This window comes from Carcharodon carcharias, chromosome 17 (genome assembly GCF_017639515.1).
Source record: "Carcharodon carcharias isolate sCarCar2 chromosome 17, sCarCar2.pri, whole genome shotgun sequence".
NCBI classification, from domain to species: domain Eukaryota; kingdom Metazoa; phylum Chordata; class Chondrichthyes; order Lamniformes; family Lamnidae; genus Carcharodon; species Carcharodon carcharias.
Genome location: NC_054483.1, coordinates 70,124,934 through 70,143,427, shown reverse-complemented (window position 1 = coordinate 70,143,427; position 18,494 = coordinate 70,124,934). Strand labels below are relative to the sequence as shown.

General features: G+C 41.9%; 2 pseudogenes; one reads left to right on the top strand and one right to left on the bottom strand.

The window, feature by feature from the left end:
- Window positions 1–14,088: 14,088 nt before the first annotated feature.
- On the top strand, window positions 14,089–14,646 carry LOC121289655 (annotated as a pseudogene).
- A 2,159-nt stretch (window positions 14,647–16,805) lies between these two features.
- Window positions 16,806–16,961, bottom strand: LOC121290105 (annotated as a pseudogene).
- Between the last annotated feature and the right edge of the window lie 1,533 nt (window positions 16,962–18,494).

Here is an 18,494-nt window from a genome sequence, read left to right as displayed (position 1 = left end):
AAATATTCTGCACAACCAAAGTATATGAACACAGAAACATAGGAACATAGGAGCAGGAGTCGGCCATTCAGCCAATCGCGCCTGCTCTGTCATTCAATACAATCATGACTGATCATCCACTTCAATGGCCTTTCCCCACACTATTCCCATTTGTCCCCAAAACTTAATATCATCTTGGTGGTGAAAACCCAGCTTTGTTCAAGTTCTACCAATTGTATGACAATCATGCTGAAGACACCTATCATTTATACATACTGGCTGAATCAGTGGTGTGGAAAGGGAACAAAACTCATGTGGAAATAGACTTTGTTCTTTTCTTCAATTACAATACACAAAAGAAAAGGTCAACTAGACATTAATGTAAGCCTTGTGTATCATTTTACGCTCAATATTCAGTACTGAGTGCAAAAGTATTTATTAGACAGACAATGAAAGAATGCCTAGAACATCATTGACAATGTCAGGGACTCACAGGGAAGAAAGAACTTACACTTATGTAGCACCTTTCTATCCTCAGGATGTCCCACCTTGCTGTCAGTGAAATGTTTTTAAAGTGTAGTTATTATTGTAATTTGAGGAAAGACAATAACCAATTTAAACATATCAAAATCCTACAAATAGCAATGAGATAAATGACCAGATGATCTGTTTTAATGGTGTTGTATGAAGGATAAATTACAGCCAGGATAACTCCTCAGCTCTGCTTCCAATCGTGCCGAGGGATCCTTTACATTCAGGTTTCAATTTAATATGACAGTGAAAAGTTAGCACCTCAGACAGCACAATACCCCCGAGCGCTCCACTGAAGCATCAGCCTAGATTATATCCTAAACTCTCTTGAGTGGTGTTTGGATCAATGACCTTCTGAGTCAGAACTGACAGTGCTACCCCTGAGCCAAATAATACTGCTTCATTGTTATTCTTTCAGCAGTTTACCCAAAGAAACCACAACGTGAATGGTATGATATTCTTTTTCTAATGGTGAAAACTTTTGTTTCTGTCTAAATTGTTCCCAAATGCAGTATTTCATGTTTATCTTTTATGAGAGAAAGAAAGAATTTGCATATGCCTTTCACAATCCTGACATCACTCCTGAATGGCCTAGCCCCAACTTTAAGGTTATGTGCCCTTGTTCTGGATTCTTCAATCAAAGGAAAATAGTTTCTCTCTATCTATCCTATCAAATCCTTTAATCGTCTTTAACACAAATAACATCAAAATGTTGATAAGTCCCCAAGACCTGATATTCTACAACCCAGGTTGCTGAAAGAGGTAATTATCGATTTAGTGGATGAATTGGTAATCACCCTCCAAAACTGTACAGATTCTGGAATGGTTCCTGTCAATTGGAAGGTAGCAAATGTCACCCCACTATTAAAGAAGGGAGGGAGAGGGAAAAGAGGGAACTACAGACCTGTTAGCTTTACATCAGTAGTAGGGAAAATACTAGAATCCATTATAAAGGATGTGATAAATGGACACTTGGATAATAATGATCTGAGTGGGCATTATCAAAATGGATTTATCAATGGGAAATCATGTTTGACTAACCTGTTAGAACTTTTTGAGGATGTGACTAACGGAATTGGTAAAGGGGTGCCAGTGGATGTAGTGTACTTGGATTTTCAGAAGGCTTTTAATAAAGTCCCCCACAGGAGGTTGGTTAGCAAAATTAAAACACATGGGATTGGAAGTAATATACTGGCACAGATTAAGGACTGGCTAACAGGCAGAAAACAGAGAGTGGGAATAAATGGGTCATTCTCATGTTGGCAGGCTGTGACTAGTGGGGGCTCTGCAAGGATTATTACTTAGGCCCCAGCTGTTCACAATATATAGCAATGATTTGGAATTGGGGACCAAATGTAATATTTCCAAATTTGGGGATGACACAAAACTAGGTGGGAATGCGTGTTGTGAGGAAGCTGCAAAATGGATTCAATAGGATTTGGACAGACTTAGTGAATGGGCAAGAACATGGCAGATGGAATATAACATGGAAAAATGTGAGGATATCCACTTTGTTAGGAGGAACAGATATGCAGAGTATTTCTTAAACGGTAAGAGATTATAAAGTATAGATGAACAAAGGGACCTGGGTGTTCTCATCAATAAGTCACTGAAAGCTAATTAGGAGGTGCAGCAAGCAATTAGGAAGGCTAAAGTTAGACTTTGTCGCAAGAGGATTTGAGTACAGGAGTAGCAAAGTCTTGCTTCAACGGTATAGAACCTTGGTTAGGCTGCACTGGAACAGTGTGTGCAGTCTTGGTCCCTTTACCTTAGGAAGGATATAATTGCCACAGAGGAAGTGCAACAAAAGTTCACCAGACTTGCTCCTGGTATGGTGGGACTGTCTATGAAAAGAGATTGGGCCTGTATTCTCTAATGTTTCAAAGAATGAGAGGTGATCTCATTGAAACCTACAAAACACTTAAAGGGATAGACAGGGTAGATGCAGGTAAGAACAAGGGGACACAATTTCAAAGGAAGGAGGAAGCCACTTAGGACCAAGATGAAGAGGAATATTTTTACTCAGAAAATTGAAAATCTTTAGAATTCTCTACCCCAAAGGGCTGTGGAAGCTCAGTCATTGAATATGTTTAACATAGAGATTGGTAGATTTCTAAATACCAATGACATAAAGGGATATGAGGATAGTGTGGGGAAAAAGACATTGAAGTGGATGATCAGGCATGATCATATTGAATGATGCAGCAGGCTCGACGGGTTGAATGGCCTACTCCTCCTCCTATGTTCCTAAGTTGATCTACCTTTGGTGACAGTGGTTAAGGGATAAATATTGGCCAGGGTACCACCCTGCTCTTCTTCCGGTGTCATGAAATATTTTACCCAAACAGGATCATAATTTAAAATCACTTCTGAAAGGCAGCACCAGCAATGTTGCTGCACTCCCTCAATACTGCACAGAAGTGTCAGTCTAGACTGTGTCCAAGTCTTGGAGTGGGCATGAGGCCATGATCTTTTGACTCAATAACAAGAATGTTACCACTGAGCCAAGGCTTATATTCGTAATGTGGCTATTGTTAAACTAGGAAATTTGTGTGAAATAAATTTCTTGAAACAGCCAGTTTCAAAACCTTAGCTGAAGTTCCAAACATGGCCAGGACTTGAAGCTTTAGCTGCTCAATTTTGGTCGTCTAGTATTAAAGCTAGAATGAATTCCACGGATAGATGCAGTCAGTGATACAGAGATTATCACATCACCAAATAGTATCTTTGTGGTAAAACTTTGGTAAAATCTGTGCTAAACAGGCAGTCAGCAGCACCCAGCACCTAACATCAAAGGAGAAACATAAGTTCACTGATTGGTGAGAAGCTGTAGTTAGGGAGTGCCGTCAAGAAGCAGAGAATTAGAAAAGCACATTCTTGTTAAATGAAGGGGCGACTTACATTTAAGTAAGAAACACAAGCAATAGGGAAATAAAGTTAAGTCGAGGCCAGGCAAAATGAAGTTGTATAACTAAACCAAAGCAAAATAAAGTTAACGCAAGGGAAATAAATTGAAGCCATCACAGGACAGCTCAGTCATGTGTCTTGTAATATGTGTGAAGTTGTGGGTGCTACCAGTGTCCTAGACGACCACATATGCAGGAAGTGTCACCAACTGCAGAACCTTGAGCTAAGGGTTTCGGAGCTGGAGCGGCAGCTGGAGTTACTGTGGCACATCTGCGAGGCTGAGAGTTACATGGATAGCACATTCAGAGAGGTGGTCACACCACAGCTTACTGATACAGTAAGTGATACAGAGATTATCACATCACCAAATAGTATCTTTGTGGTAAAACTTTGGTAAAATCTGTGCTAACCAGGGAGTCAGCAGCACCCAGAATCCATGGAATTCATTTTAGCTTTAATGCTAGATGACCAAAATTGAGCCTAGAGGCAGAATGGGAATGGGTGACTGCCAGGCATTCCAAGAAAATAAGGCAGGTACTGCGGGAATCCCCTGGGGTCCTGCTTACCAGTTAGTTTTCTGTTTTGGATACTCAGAAGAGTGCAGTTAGAGCTAAGTTTGTGGCACCATAGGCAGCTCTGCTGTACAGGAGGGGAGAAAGAAGAGGGGAAGAGCATTAGTAATAGGGGATTCATTGGTTAGGGGAACAGACATTTCTGTAGGGTGTTTCTGTGGCCGTAGACATGACTGAAGGATGGTATGTTGCCTCCCTGGTGCCAGGGTCAAGGGTGTCATGGAGTGGCTGCAGGACATTCTTTTGGGGGAGGGTGATCAGCCAGAGGTCGTGGTCCAAGTTGGTACCAATGACTTAGGTAGGTAAGGGGATGAGGTCCTGAAAGCAGACTTTAGGGAGCTAGGAAGGAGATTGAAAAGCAGGACTTCTAAAGCAGTAATCTCAGGATTACTCCCAGTCCCACTGTATAAAATTAGGAGAATTGAGCAAATAAACATGTGGCTGGAAAGCTGGTGTAGGAGAGGGGGCATCAGATTTCTGAGGCATCAGGAAGATGGGACCTGTACAAGCCAGATGGTCTACACCTGAACAGGACTGGGATGAATATCATCGCAAGGAGATTTGCTAGTGCTGTTGGAAGGTAAGGGGTGAGGGGGGGCACGCGGGGGGTAGGCAGTTGGCAGGCAGATGGGAACCTGAGGGCAAATTCAGGGCCGGGAATGGGAGATGGAGAATTAGTGAGTAACTCTGAAAGACAGAAGCAGCGCAGCTGAAAAAGTGTCCAGCACAGGAATTTGGCAATGTTAAAAGGTAAATGCAAGAAGCATAGTAAATAAAGCCGATGAGCTGAGGGAACAGATAGACACATGGCAGCATGATGCGATCTGTAATGGAAACTTGGCGTAAGAAGGGACAAAAATGGCAGCTCAACATCCCTGGATATAGATAAAGCCAAGATAATGCAGAAAAAGAAACACAAAAGAGTCACAAAAGACTCAATACTGTTGAAAACCTAGAGAAGTATAGAAAGTACAGGGACAAAGTAAAAATGGAAATAAGGAAAGCAAAGAAAGGATACAAAAAAAATTAGCAGGTGAAATCAAAGAAAATCCTAAGAAGTTTTACCAGTACATTAAGAGCAAGAGAATAAATAAGCAAGAGGTAGGGCCTAACTAAGATGTACATGGGAACTTGTGGGTTGATGCAGCAGATATGGGCAGGGTTCTCAATGAATACTTTGTCTCTGTCAAGACTAAGGAGAGGGATGATGCAGACATTCCAGTTAAAGAGGAGGAGTGTGAAATATTAGATACATTAAAGATAGTGAGAGAAGTAGTACTAGAGGGACTGGCAACCTTGAATGTGAATTAATCACCAGGGCAAGATGGATTGTATCCCAGGCTGTTGAAGAAAGCCAGAGAGGAAATAGTGGATGCTCTGAGGATCATTTTCCAATCCTCACTAGATACAGGTGAGGTCCCAGAGGATTGGAGGTCTGTGAATGTTGTACCATTATTTAAAGAGGGTATGAGGGATAGGCCACAAAATTATAGGCCAGTCAGTCTGAAATCTGTGATGGGCAAATTATTGGAAACGATTCTGAGACACAGGATAAACTGTCATTTAGAAAGGCACCGGTTGATCAGGAATAGGCAGCATGATTTCTTTTTCATTCATTCACGGGATGGGGGCTTCGCTGGCTGAGACAGCATTTATTGCCCATCCCTAGTTGCCCTTGAGAAGGTGGTGGTGAGCTGCCTTCTTGAACCACTGCAGTCCATGTGGTGTAGGTACACCCAAAGGGCTGTTAGAAAAGGAGTTCCATGATTTTGACCCAGCGACAGTGAAGGAACGGCAATATATTTCCAAGTCAGGATTGTGAGTGACTTGGAGGGGAACTTCAAGATGGTGGTGTTCCCATCTATCTGCTGCCCTTGTCCTTCTAGCTGGTAGGAGTTTGGAAGGTGCTGTCAAAGAAGCCTTGGTGAATTCCTGCAGTGCATCTTGTAGATGGTACACACTGCTGCTACTGTGCATCGGTGTTGAAGCGATTGAATGTTTGTGGATGTGGTGCCAATCAAGTGGGCTGCTTTGTCTTGGACAGTGCCAAGCTTCTTGAGTGTTGTTGGAGCTGCACTCATCCAGGCAAGTGGAGAGTATTCTATCGCACTCCTGACCTCTGCCTTGTAGATGGTGGACAGGCTTTGGGGAGTCAGGAGGTGAGTTACTTCATTGCACAGTTCCGAGCTTCTGACCTGCTCTTGTAGCCACAGTATTTATATGGCTAGTCCAGTTCTGTTTCTGATCAAAGGTAACCTCCAGGATGTTGATAGTGGGGGATTCAGTGATGGTAATGCCATTGAATATCAAGGGGAGATGGTTGGATTCTGTCTTGTTGGAGATGGTCATTGCCTGGCACTTGTGTGGTGCAAATGTTACTTGCCACTTGTCAGCCCAAGCCTGGATATTGTCCAGGTCTTGCTGCATTTAGACATGGACTGCTTCAGCATCTGAGGAGTCACGAATGGTGCTGAACATTGTATAATCATCAGCCAACATCCCCACTTCTGACCTTATGATGGAAGGAAGTTCATTGATGAAGCAGCTGAAGATGGTTGGGCCGTGGACACTATCCCGAGGAACTCCTGCAGTGATGTCCTGGAGCTGAGTTGATTGACCTCCAACAACCACAACCAAGTTCCTTTGTGCTAGGTATAACTCCAACCAGCAGAGACCTTTCCCCCTGGTTCCCACTGACTCCAGTTTTGCTAAGGCTCCTTGATGCCACACTTGGTCGAATATGGCCTTGATGTCAAGGGCAGTCACTCTCACTTATGCAGCACAGGAAACATGTTTTCTTGCTGGTGGGCGGCCTCCAATCTGCCCGCCACGTTACCTTGCTGCTTCCTCATGCAGGGCGCCATATTTAAACTGCAGCTGCATGCACACTTCTCAATGCTTGCAGCCCAGGACTGCTCCAGTGAAGACATGACCCCAAAAGCCAAGAAGAGTGCAGCCCCCCCGATTCAGAGACACATCCCTAGGACACCTTCTGGATGCCATGGAGGCCGGTTGTGATGTCCTCTACTCCCGCTCTGGCCGCAGGAGGCCCATCAGTCTCACCACTCCAGCTTGGGAGGCAGTGGCAGAGGTGGTCAGTGCTAATGCTGTACACAAGAGGTCAGCCATCCAGTGCAGAAAACGGATGAATGATCTCATCCGTGCCACCAGGGTAAGGCAACCATCTTATCACTCTAAGCTCACACACTCACAAGGCCATCACACATTCACTGGCATCTCAATCACTGCCAGCTCAAAGGACATCACCACTCACTCTCTCACACACATCCTCACATCTCCATCTGGCTTCATCCCCTCTGGAGACTGTCTTCTCAGCCCTCACTATCTTGAGGCCAATTGCACAGATCAACATGTGCTCCCACACACCCTGGAATACCCCACTTCCCCAGTACAGCCCTCGCCCTGCAGCCTCTTCCCTTGCACGAGGCCACTTGTCCCCCTTCCCCAAGCGAGCCCTAGCTCTGCAGCCATTAAAAAGCCAACTCCCCCTCACAGCTGGTCTGGTAGGTAGAGACCTACCCATGAGCACCCCTAAACGTGATGTGGTGCTGCCTGCAAAGCCTGGCACTATGACCCTGAGTGCTCCCCGAGGTAGGCAAACCAACCTCGAAGTTCTGAGTGAAGTGCAGCTCCCCAGGTGCACGTCGCTTATATCAATATAGCAGTTTCAGTTTTCAGAAAGTGGTGTGTATCAGCATCTTTCGGTTTGATTTTTTTTTTTTAGTAATTTTAGCTTTTGAAACACCTCTCAGGGATGCTGCACAGTTCCAAAGAAAGATATTGTGGGTGGGGATCAAAAGAAAATTTCAATGGACCACAGTAAAATTAAACAAGGGATGCTTTGATAAAACTGATTATATAATTCACTGCTAGATTAGTACAGTATTGCTGCATTTGTACTGTAGCCACTTGTGCCAGCCAGACAGTACCCCATTCACAATGTACGACTGGAATTCTGGAGTTTCTAGCACACTCCTCTCCTAGCAGGGTTCCTGTCAGTAAATGGGATTCAGGTTTATTGGAAATTGACTAAGGGAATACTGTGGATATGTGGGCTAGATAGATTGAAGGGCTTATCCTGCCTAAAACAGTTGCTAACTGTTAGCATGAGCAACATGATCTGTGCTGCCCAAACACTTAAATTAATTCCAGGTGTTTCAGAATTGTCCTAAATAGTTTTTAAATTGGTTCAAATAGACATCATCAGCACTTTTCCATCTGATTTAACATGGACCTGGAATTATACTCTATGTTATGCCAAGTCAAGTGAAAGGCAACCCTCTCCAGGGAGTCTTATACCACTTCTCTGGAATCAAGTCAAACCCTTACTCTGGACATACAGGTGTGAAATACAAATCATTTTTGAGCAATGTCAAATTGCAGTGTAAACCATGGCGTAGGCATGGGGTTATCCAGGATGTTCAAACGTTCCTGCCAAAAGTTTTACGACTTATTAAAAATTGGATGACTCCTTCTTTCAAAATAATGTGCCTTAGGTCATGTGATAGAACACAGAGATAAATGATGATCTTCCAAGATTAATCAGTTCCACAATTTGACCAGTGAAAAATCAGTTAGCAGAGTTTGTGCTTTTAATGTCACAAGAGTATTACAATGAATAGTAGCAAAGTCATTAATATGCTAGCAACATATAACCATCACTTGGCCCTTGAGCTAACTAAGTTCTTGCCCATCAAGACAGTTCCCTTTTCTCATTCATTTTATTTGAATTGTTAGGTCAATGAAAATAATTTTATAATTAAAATTATATTACCAAAAATAAGTTTTTTCAAGTCATATCCAAATATTTCCTACCTGCCCCCACCAAAGAAATCTCACCTGTGTCACCAGGAATAACAACATTTCATCAAATGTATTACTCATAAAATGCATGATTCTTGTACTGTTACATACCAGAAAGGCAGCAAACAGCACGAACCCCCATCTTACCATTAAAAACATTTTCCAATGCTTGCTCTCACCACAATTTGTTGTTAACCAAAAGAAACAAACCAATTTGTAAGTCTGTAAATTCTTCACTAAATTCCAGTAGGCAAGACTGATTTTTAGTTAATATATGATAAACCATGCAAAACAATCACTTTAGTTTGCATTCCAGACTATAAATCACAATGAATAGAATTACAGTTCAATCTACCTAATGCTTTAGGCAGCTTATTGTAAAATAAATGTTGTATAATTTCCCCTAGGTCAAAGCATATTAATGTAAGGTTTAATGAGCTGATTTAATGTAAAATCACTGATGTGGAAATGAGTTCATCTGCAGTCCAATTACCCATCTAGTTACACTCCTAGACCAGCCAACAAGGCCTGAAGAAATGTCCAATATCCTGGGAGTATCTCCATTTCATGGTGTAAAAATTACAGTTTTGGTTGTTTTATGAACTAGATGTGTTCTGTGACATTTTGGTGATTGTCTTGACTCTGGGAGTGAAAACTGTGCTGGGATTGCTAATGTCTATATTTTGGAGAAAAGCAATATGACAGATAGAATCAACGCTAGTTACATTACTCATCACCCTTTGCTCACTGATCCACATTGACTCCCAGTTAAGCAACATATCAATTTTAAAATTCTCATCCATGTTTTCAAAACCTCTGTGGCCACAAATCTCCCTATCTCTGTAATCTCTTCAAGCCCTTGAACCCTCAGATATCTGCACACCTCTAATTCTGGCACATTGAAGATCCCAAATTGAATCGCTCCACCAATGGCAGTCATACCTTCAGCTGCCAAGACCATAAGCTCTGGAATTCTCTCTCTCTTTCCTCATTTGAGACATTCCTTATAACCCACCTCTTTGACCAAGCTTTTGATCATCTGTCGTGCTATCTCCTTATGTGGCTCTGTGTCAAATTTTGCTATATAATGTTACTGTGAAGTGCTTTAGGACATTTTATTACATTGTATAAATATATAAATACTACAAATAAATACACTTTGTTGTTCTCCATTGCTACATTTTTGAAAAGGGAACAAAAATAAATGAACAAAAAAAAAAATTGAGCTAATGAAAAAACAATTCAAAGGATGTCTGAGACTCCTCCATCCAAAGTGTCTGTTTTAGATTCATTCCTAAAATGAATCTTGAATTCTACCCCTTCACATCTCTCTCACACAAACTCTAACTGCGATCTGAAAATGGGACACGTAAAGGTTAAGGAAATGTATTTTATTCCATAGGAATCAATGGCTGACCCTCATACAAGGGGGAAAAAAAGGAAAGCATCTGAAAAATCTACTGGTAAATAACAGTCAAAATGTAAACCTGCTTAAAAACATACTGCACCACTGGGAATTCACATAAAATATTTCCTAAACCATAAATGTTGAAATAATAATTAAGAAACAAAAGAAAGTTAGGAGTAGGAAAATTCAACTTGACCTGTTTAATTTAAAGTCCATTTGCCCCCATACCTCCCTCTCCTTGAGGGAACATCCTCTAACCCCACTTAAAAAAAATTAAGCAGTATCTCTCTATTAAAAATGTTAATTAACCTCGAATCAACCTTCTCTGGGAGGCTGTTCCATATCCTCAGCAGAAAAAACTTCTGATCATTTTGTTCTTCTTTCAGCTATATGAGTAATAAAAAAATTCTGCTTTTAATTGTTAATAACCATATCAAGAACTGTCAGGAAAGTTTTTCAGTAAGGGCTGTGTTATATTGTTGGATTTGGAAGGGTCAAATGTTGGGTCAGTGTCAAAGTTATCTTCATCATATTGCTAAGTGATAGAAAGGCTGGTTTTAACCCTGCCTGGCTGGTTATGGTAGTCGTAGAGTACTTAACACTACTGCATTCCTGACACACTCTCATTCACCCACCCTCATCTTAAACACGAAGTATTTTGAATCTACCAAGTTGCCTGCCACAGGCAGGTGGGTCCTCATCGATGCATATAAATCGGGATCCTTTAAGTAATGTGAATCACAATACCACTTGTTCATGAAATTGTTTCAAATCAGGAGTAAAACCTAACAAAATTGATCTCAGATGTCCTGAAGCTAATCATGCTGGAAACATCATTGGATCGTTCTGCTAGTCCATCCACCCATTTCTTACTTGGAGTTAAAAATCAGTTTTAAAGGCTCAGTGCTGGCACATGGACACAGAAGTCTGAGCACTGAATTGTCTTGCATTCTACTGGTGAGGTAGACACCCTCTGTAATGAAAACAGAATTACCTGGAAAAACTCAGCAGGTCTGGCAGCATCGGCGGAGAAGAAAAGAGTTGACGTTTCGAGTCCTCATGACCCTTCGACAGAACTTCAGCTCAAGTCCAAGAAAGAGTTGAAATATAAGCTGGTTTAAGGTGTATGTGTGGGGGGCGGAGAGATAGAGAGAGAGAGAGAGGTGGGGGGGGGTGTGGTTGTAGGGACAAACAAGCAGTGATAGAAGCAGATCATCAAAAGATGTCAACGACAATAGTACAATAGAACACATAGGTGTTAAAGTTAAAGTTGGTGATATTATCTAAAGGAATGTGCTAATTAAGAATGGATGGTAGGGCACTCAAGGTATAGCTCTAGTGGGGTTTTTTTTTTACATAATGGAAATAGGTGGGAAAAGGAAAATCTTTATAATTTATTGGAAAAAAAAAGGAAGGGGGAAACAGAAAGGGGGTGGGGATGGGGGAGGGAGCTCAAGACCTAAAGTTGTTGAATTCAATATTCGGTCCGGAAGGCTGTAAAGTCCCTAGTCGGAAGATGATGTGTTGTTCCTCCAGTTTACGTTGGGCTTCACTGGAACAATGCAGCAAGCCAAGGACAGACGTGTGGGCAAGAGAGCAGGGTGGAGTGTTAAAATGGCAAGCGACAGGGAGGTTTGGGTCATTCTTGCGGACTGTCCGCAAGAATGACCCAAACCTCCCTGTCGCTTGCCATTTTAACACTCCACCCTGCTCTCTTGCCCACACGTCTGTCCTTGGCTTGCTGCATTGTTCCAGTGAAGCCCAACGTAAACTGGAGGAACAACACCTCATCTTCCGACTAGGGACTTTACAGCATTCCGGACCGAATATTGAATTCAACAACTTTAGGTCTTGAGCTCCCTCCCCCATCCCCACTCCCTTTCTGTTTCTCCCTTCCTTTTTTTTCCAATAAATTATAAAGATTTTCCTTTTCCCACCTATTTCCATTATATATAAAAAAAACCCCACTAGAGCTATACCTTGAGTGCCCTACCATCCATTCTTAATTAGCACATTCGTTTAGATAATATCACCAACTTTAACTTTAACACCTATGTGTTCTATTGTACTATTGTCGTTGACATCTTTTGATGATCTGCTTCTATCACTGCTTGTTTGTCCCTACAACCACACCCCCCCCCCCCACCTCTCTCTCTCTCTATCTCTCCACCCCCCACACACACACCTTAAACCAGCTTATATTTCAACTCTTTCTTGGACTCGAACTCAAGTTCTGTCGAAGGGTCATGAGGACTCGAAACGTCAACTCTTTTCTTCTCCGCCGATGCTGCCAGACCTGCTGAGTTTTTCCAGGTAATTCTGTTTTTGTTTTGGATTTCCAGCACCCGCAGTTTTTTTGTTTTTACCCTCTGTAATGATCCAATGACCAGTTAAGAAATAATGCGCTGATTGGAAACAGAACTGATTAAAATATGTTTAGCTGAAGGGTGTGCGTGCTCAATTTCTGACTATATTAATGCAATTTAATTAAGGATAGCTTACCAATATAGTGCTCTTTTGATGTTGCATTAGATTCAGTCACACAATAAAAAACAGTCCAGTATTTGATAAACAACACAAAAATTAATACAAATTCTGGAACTCTCCAAATTTAAGCAAAAATGATAAACTTAGTGTGTATTATCCTGATAAAGGTATAAGATGATTAGCTTGAACTTCAATCAAGTTATTATTTAACAATACAATATGCATTGATCGTTATTGTTTAATCATAACAGAGGTTCCTGACTGTGAAGATACTAGATTTTTATTGAGCTAAATAAACAATAAATATTAACAGCATTTGTATTCTTAGAAATACTGAGAATTAACTAAATTACTTTTGATACATCTCCAGAGTTAATGAGACCAGATATTCTAATGCAGAGTCAGAGTTCCTATGGAGGTTGATATATTAATGTATTCTGTCCAATTACCATAACGGTTTAGACTAGGCATTTGTGTTCTATGATTTCAGAAGCATTTTAAATTACTAATAACCATCAGCTTTTGCTTACATTTTGCATACAAGTCCCACACAGAATCAACTTTTCGTTTTTCAAACAGAATGGGGCCAAATTTTATTTTGCACACATATCAGGAGGTTAGCTCTACCCACCTGATGCAGTCACTGGGAGGCCCAATCAATTTTGTAGTCGACCCTTATTCACACCGAACAAGAGAGCTCTCATTCCTTCAGTTATGGGTGGGGGGAGAATCCGACAGGATGGCTGATACTTCAATGTAGCCTTCAGCAGTTCTTAAAGGTACACTGTTAATGGAGAGGGAGTAGCTGAAGCAGCCTGGAAGAGTTCAGCCAGGGCTCCTGATTTTCCAATGCAGCCATTAGAGGTAGTTGCAAGTAAGAAAACTAAAGACTTCCATTTACTTGTCAGCACTTGTCAAAATCAACAGGTGTTTCAAAGAAGTTTATACCAATGAAGTACTTTTTGAATTGTAGTCACTTGTAGGAAATGGGACAGCTAATTTGTGCACAGCATACTCCCACAAACATAACTGTGATAATGACCAGATAACCTGCTTTTTGTGATATTGATTGAAGAATAAATATTTACCAGGACATCAGGGATTACTACATCCACCCAAGCAGGCAGATGGGGGTATCAGTTTAATGTCTCATTTGAAAGACAGCACCTCCACTCAGTACTGCACCGGGGTGTCAGCCTTGATTTTTGCATTTAAACTCTAGAGTGGGACTTGAACCCAGAACCTTGAGATTCAGAGGTGGAAGCACTACCAATTGAGCCACAGCTGACACTATGTAAACAATAAGATGGAAGACCTGTTCCCCTCCATGAGGAGTGATGAGTGCCGTGACCAATTAGTCTGCAGTCTAGAACTTTCTAGATGACAGTGAACAGTAATAGTGAAGGTGGCTTCCCAAGTGCATCAGAAACTACCACTCACATATGTGAGGATGCTGTTAACAAGCAGATCAACCTGGAGCTCTATTCCTCCTGTGTTTACCTTTCCACGTCCTCTTACTTTGACTGGGATGATGTTTCCCTGCGTCACTTTGCTGAGTTCTTCAAGAAGCAGTCACATGAGGAACGGGAACATGCTGAGAAACTGATGAAATTCCAGAATAAACGTGGAGGCTGAATCATCCTGGAGAACATCAAGAAACCAGAACAGGATGAGTGGAGCAATGGTCTGGAGGGAATGCAGAGAGCTCTGCAGATGGAGAAGAAAGTGAACCAGAGTCTGCTGGATCTGCACAAGCTCTCCTCTGGGATCCCTGACCCTTATCTTTGTGACTTCCTGGAGACTCACTACTTGGATGAGCAAGTGAAGAGGATCAAGAAACTTGGAGATCACATCACCAACCTGAAGAGACTGGGAGCCCCTGAGAATGGCATGGGAGAGTACCTGTTTGATAAGCTCAGCCTGGGGGAGAGTGACTGAATGCAAGAGCCCCTGTTCTGTAGGTAATGTTGGTTTGTGCTACTGGAAAAGGAGTTGAGGCATAGGTCTTAATGTGAAGTGCAATATTAACTGTAGATAAAGTGCTCAATAGTGGACTGAAAAAAAAGTAATGGAAAGTGGTACCTGATGAAACTGTCAGCCTCTGTACCAATATCTCTCATTCCACAACTGTGCTGTCTGCCTGTGTTAATCAATTCAAGTGAGCCTCAATTCAATGTCAGAGGACGCCCATAATAAGCCTAGTGCCAGCAGGCACTTTGGACTGTTTCCTTAGTATGCTAAGCAAATTGGACACTGAGCAGGTCTCCGGCTACAACACCCATTAACGCAGGGAGTCAACCTGGATCAGTGCCACTGGCAACAAGCATCTCACTTTACTTTGTACGACATGGTTATTTTGAAATTAAAGACCAGAATTTCAGTTGTAAGTCTTGCCTCCCAGTGAAAAGCCATGAATTAAAAAGGATCATACTTTAAATTAATATGAAATTAACCAAATTTTAAAATCATCTTCAAACATGCAGGAGTTTTAAAGATAAACTTAGTGATATAAGCAGTGCTCTTAACATGATAAAAATTTGCCACCTTCAAAATTATATTGGAAGGAGAAAGTTGCTTTCTTATTTTAGAAATATGCAGTACTAAATTTACAGATCATATACCCATTTGACATTCACTTGGTTTTATGCATATAGAGTTTCCTGCTTTGGAAAATGAAAAACAATGTAATACCAGCGATTAGGATTTAGAAAGCCCAAGATAATAAATCACAATTTCAAAATCCTTTGCCTGGCAATATCAAAACATGCGTATGGTTTCGATGACCTAGAACTGATTCTGTGCATTCTTGATTCCAGCTACGTCTTTTAAACCAAATCTGAAGAAACCAGCACAGAGCCAGTTGTTAGTTGGGATTTCCTACCCTTGCTGGTTGAGGTACATTTCCAAGCGGAGCAATACTTCCACTGCCAAGGGGAGGCACCCCCAACCTTGGCTGATCTTCCAACCTGGAAGTCATTACAATTTAGAGGAAAACTCACCGGTGGCCACAATGAAGTAACATCAGATTAGGGGTCAGGTTTTGCTAGGACAGACCTCAGGGGCCTGGTACAATTTAGTGATACAGGCAGCTTCAAAGTTGTCTGCAAAACATTGAAAAATGCCCATAATTTATCCTTAGCATTCCTCTTCATCCTGTGCAAGGTTATGCTCAGTCAGAGCTTGCACAGGTGCAATGCCAAATCTTGCACCAGGATCCCAGCATTACTAAGCCCAAAAGACAACCATTTCATCCAGCATTCAAAGGATGCAAATAATAGCTAGTACATCCAAGATGTTGTTTCTTACAGCTGCATCTAATTACAGTCCATATTGTAATTATGGACCACTATCTGCCACGTGATCCGTTGAGCAAGAAATGAAGTGGGGTGCAGAAGAAGTTGAGGACAAAGTAGAATACATCTCCTAGCAATTTTCCAGACTTGCTTGCCCCAGGGCCATCAAAAATTAAGAAAGTGGCAAGCCAAAGATCTAGGCCAATATCTTCAAATTCATGAACTATCATACTATTGAGCCCAAGAGACGACACCTCAAATGGTCTTAATTCCAAAAAATCGTGGAAAGGCTACAGGACAGAAGAAGGCCATTCGGCCCACTGTGTCCATGCTGGCTCTCTGAAAGAGCAATTCAGCTGGTCCTCTGCCCTGTCCTTTCCCCAAAGCCCTGCAAATTTCCTTTCTTTAGGTGCTTATGCAATTTCCTTTTAAAAGCCACAATTGAATCTGCCTTCACCACAATCTAAGGCAATGAATTCCAGTTCCTAAATGCTCGCTGCATAAATAGTTTTTCCTCATGTGGCCTTTGGTGCTTTTGCCAATCACCATAAATTGGACTTCTCTGGTGCTCAACCTCTCTACCAATGGGAACAGTTTATCTACTCTGTGCAGACCCATCATGGTTTTTTTTAAGATTTATATCAGTTTAATTTTCCTCGATAGAAAACATGAAACAGAAAAATTACATTTTTCTCCAGTCAGCTTTTGCTCAGATCTGCACTTCCATTACCCTTCTCTGCAGGGGGAGGGGGAGATCGGGAGAGACGGCTGTTGCTGGTAATGTGCCAGCGGTGGTGAATCCCTTTACAGGCCCAGCTTGGTCCTTCTCCAGCATCTCCTCTTGGAGCTGTACCTGATCTTTTAGCCAATTTTCACGTGAATCCACCGCAGAATTGGTCAGTTTTGCTTCATCTACTTCGCAAGGAATCACTTGATCCTGAAGGTTTTGTGGGATGGCATGGCTGACCCTCCACTCCAGCTGCCTCAATGGTGAATTAAACACCTTTATAAATCTCTTCTCAATTTATTCTCCTCCAAGGAGAACAACCAGCTTTTCCAAACTTTGCATGTAAGGTTTTAAATAAACCAAACTAGCTTGAATTCAAAGCAGAAGTGAAATGTTTCACCTAGCCACGAGAAGTTAAGAAGCAGTGTGTTTATTTTTCCCAAAGATTACTGGTAAACTTGGTACGATGAGAGATTTTTATTATTAAAAAGGTAAAGTCCAAAGATATAGTGAAACAATGGGAATTCACATTCAAAGGGGAAAATATGGTTAAAGGAGAGAAGGTGTATGCAAGGGAAGGCCTTCTAAGATCAAAAACAAGTGTGAAAAGCCTCCAGCACCTAAGCCTCAAGCTGCTGTCTACAAAGAGCTAAAGTTAAGAAAACTCACTTTGAATTGCATTGCTCAGGATATTGTTTTCCTTTGCCTAAGTCTTTTAAAATCTATGTGTCTTACTGTTGCCTCGACAAAAGTTTAAGTGGGTGTTAGATTAACCAGGGGATTTAGAAGTTATCATAGTAGTAATCTGCAGATCTATATGTGTGCTTAAAATTATTTCTTCTATTAATAAAGGTTTAAGTTAGTTTTGTAAGAAACCTATAAGATTTGGTGGTCTTGTTACTACTGAATTCAAGGCACACATCTTGAAATTTATACAAATTGCAAAACAGTTATGGCAATTGTTTCAACTTTCCCACTAGGATTTGGGCAGCTCAGCATTTACCACCGGCCGTGCAATAACATAATTGCCCTCGAGAAGGTAGTGGTGAGCTGCCTTCTTGAACCGCTGCAGTCCATGTGTTGTCCCAACACCCACAATGCTGTTAGGAAGTTCCAGGATTTAGCCCAGTAACAGAGAAGAAATGGCATAGTTCCAAGTCAGGATGGTATGCGACTTGGAAGGGAATTTGCAGGTGGTGGCATTCCCATGCATCGGCTGTCCTTGTCATTCTAGGTGGTAGGGATCACAGGTATGGAAGGTGCTGTCGATGGAGAGTTGCTACAATGCACCTTGTAGATGGTACACGCTGCTGCCACTGTGCTTCGGAGGTGGAGGGAGTGAATGTTGAAGGTGATTGATGGGATGCCAATCAAGCGGGCTGCTTTGTCCTGGGTGGTGTCAAGCTTTTTGAGTGTTATTAGAGCTGCACTCATCCTGGCAAGCGGAGGGTCTTCCATCACACTTCTGTCTTTATACCTTGTAGATGGTGAACAGGCTTTGGGGAGTCAGTGGGTGAGCTACTCTCTCCAGAATTCCCAGCCTCTGACTTGCTCTTGTAGCCGCAATATTTATATCGCTGGTCCAGTTCAGTTTCTGGTCAATGGTCAGCCCCAGGATGCTGATCGTGGGGGATTCAGTGATGGTAATGCCAATCAATATCAAGAAGAGCTGGTTGGATTCTCTCTTGTTGGAGATGGTCATTGCATGGCACGAATGTAATTTGCCGGTAATCAGCCCAAGCCTGAATGTTGTCCAGGTCTTACTG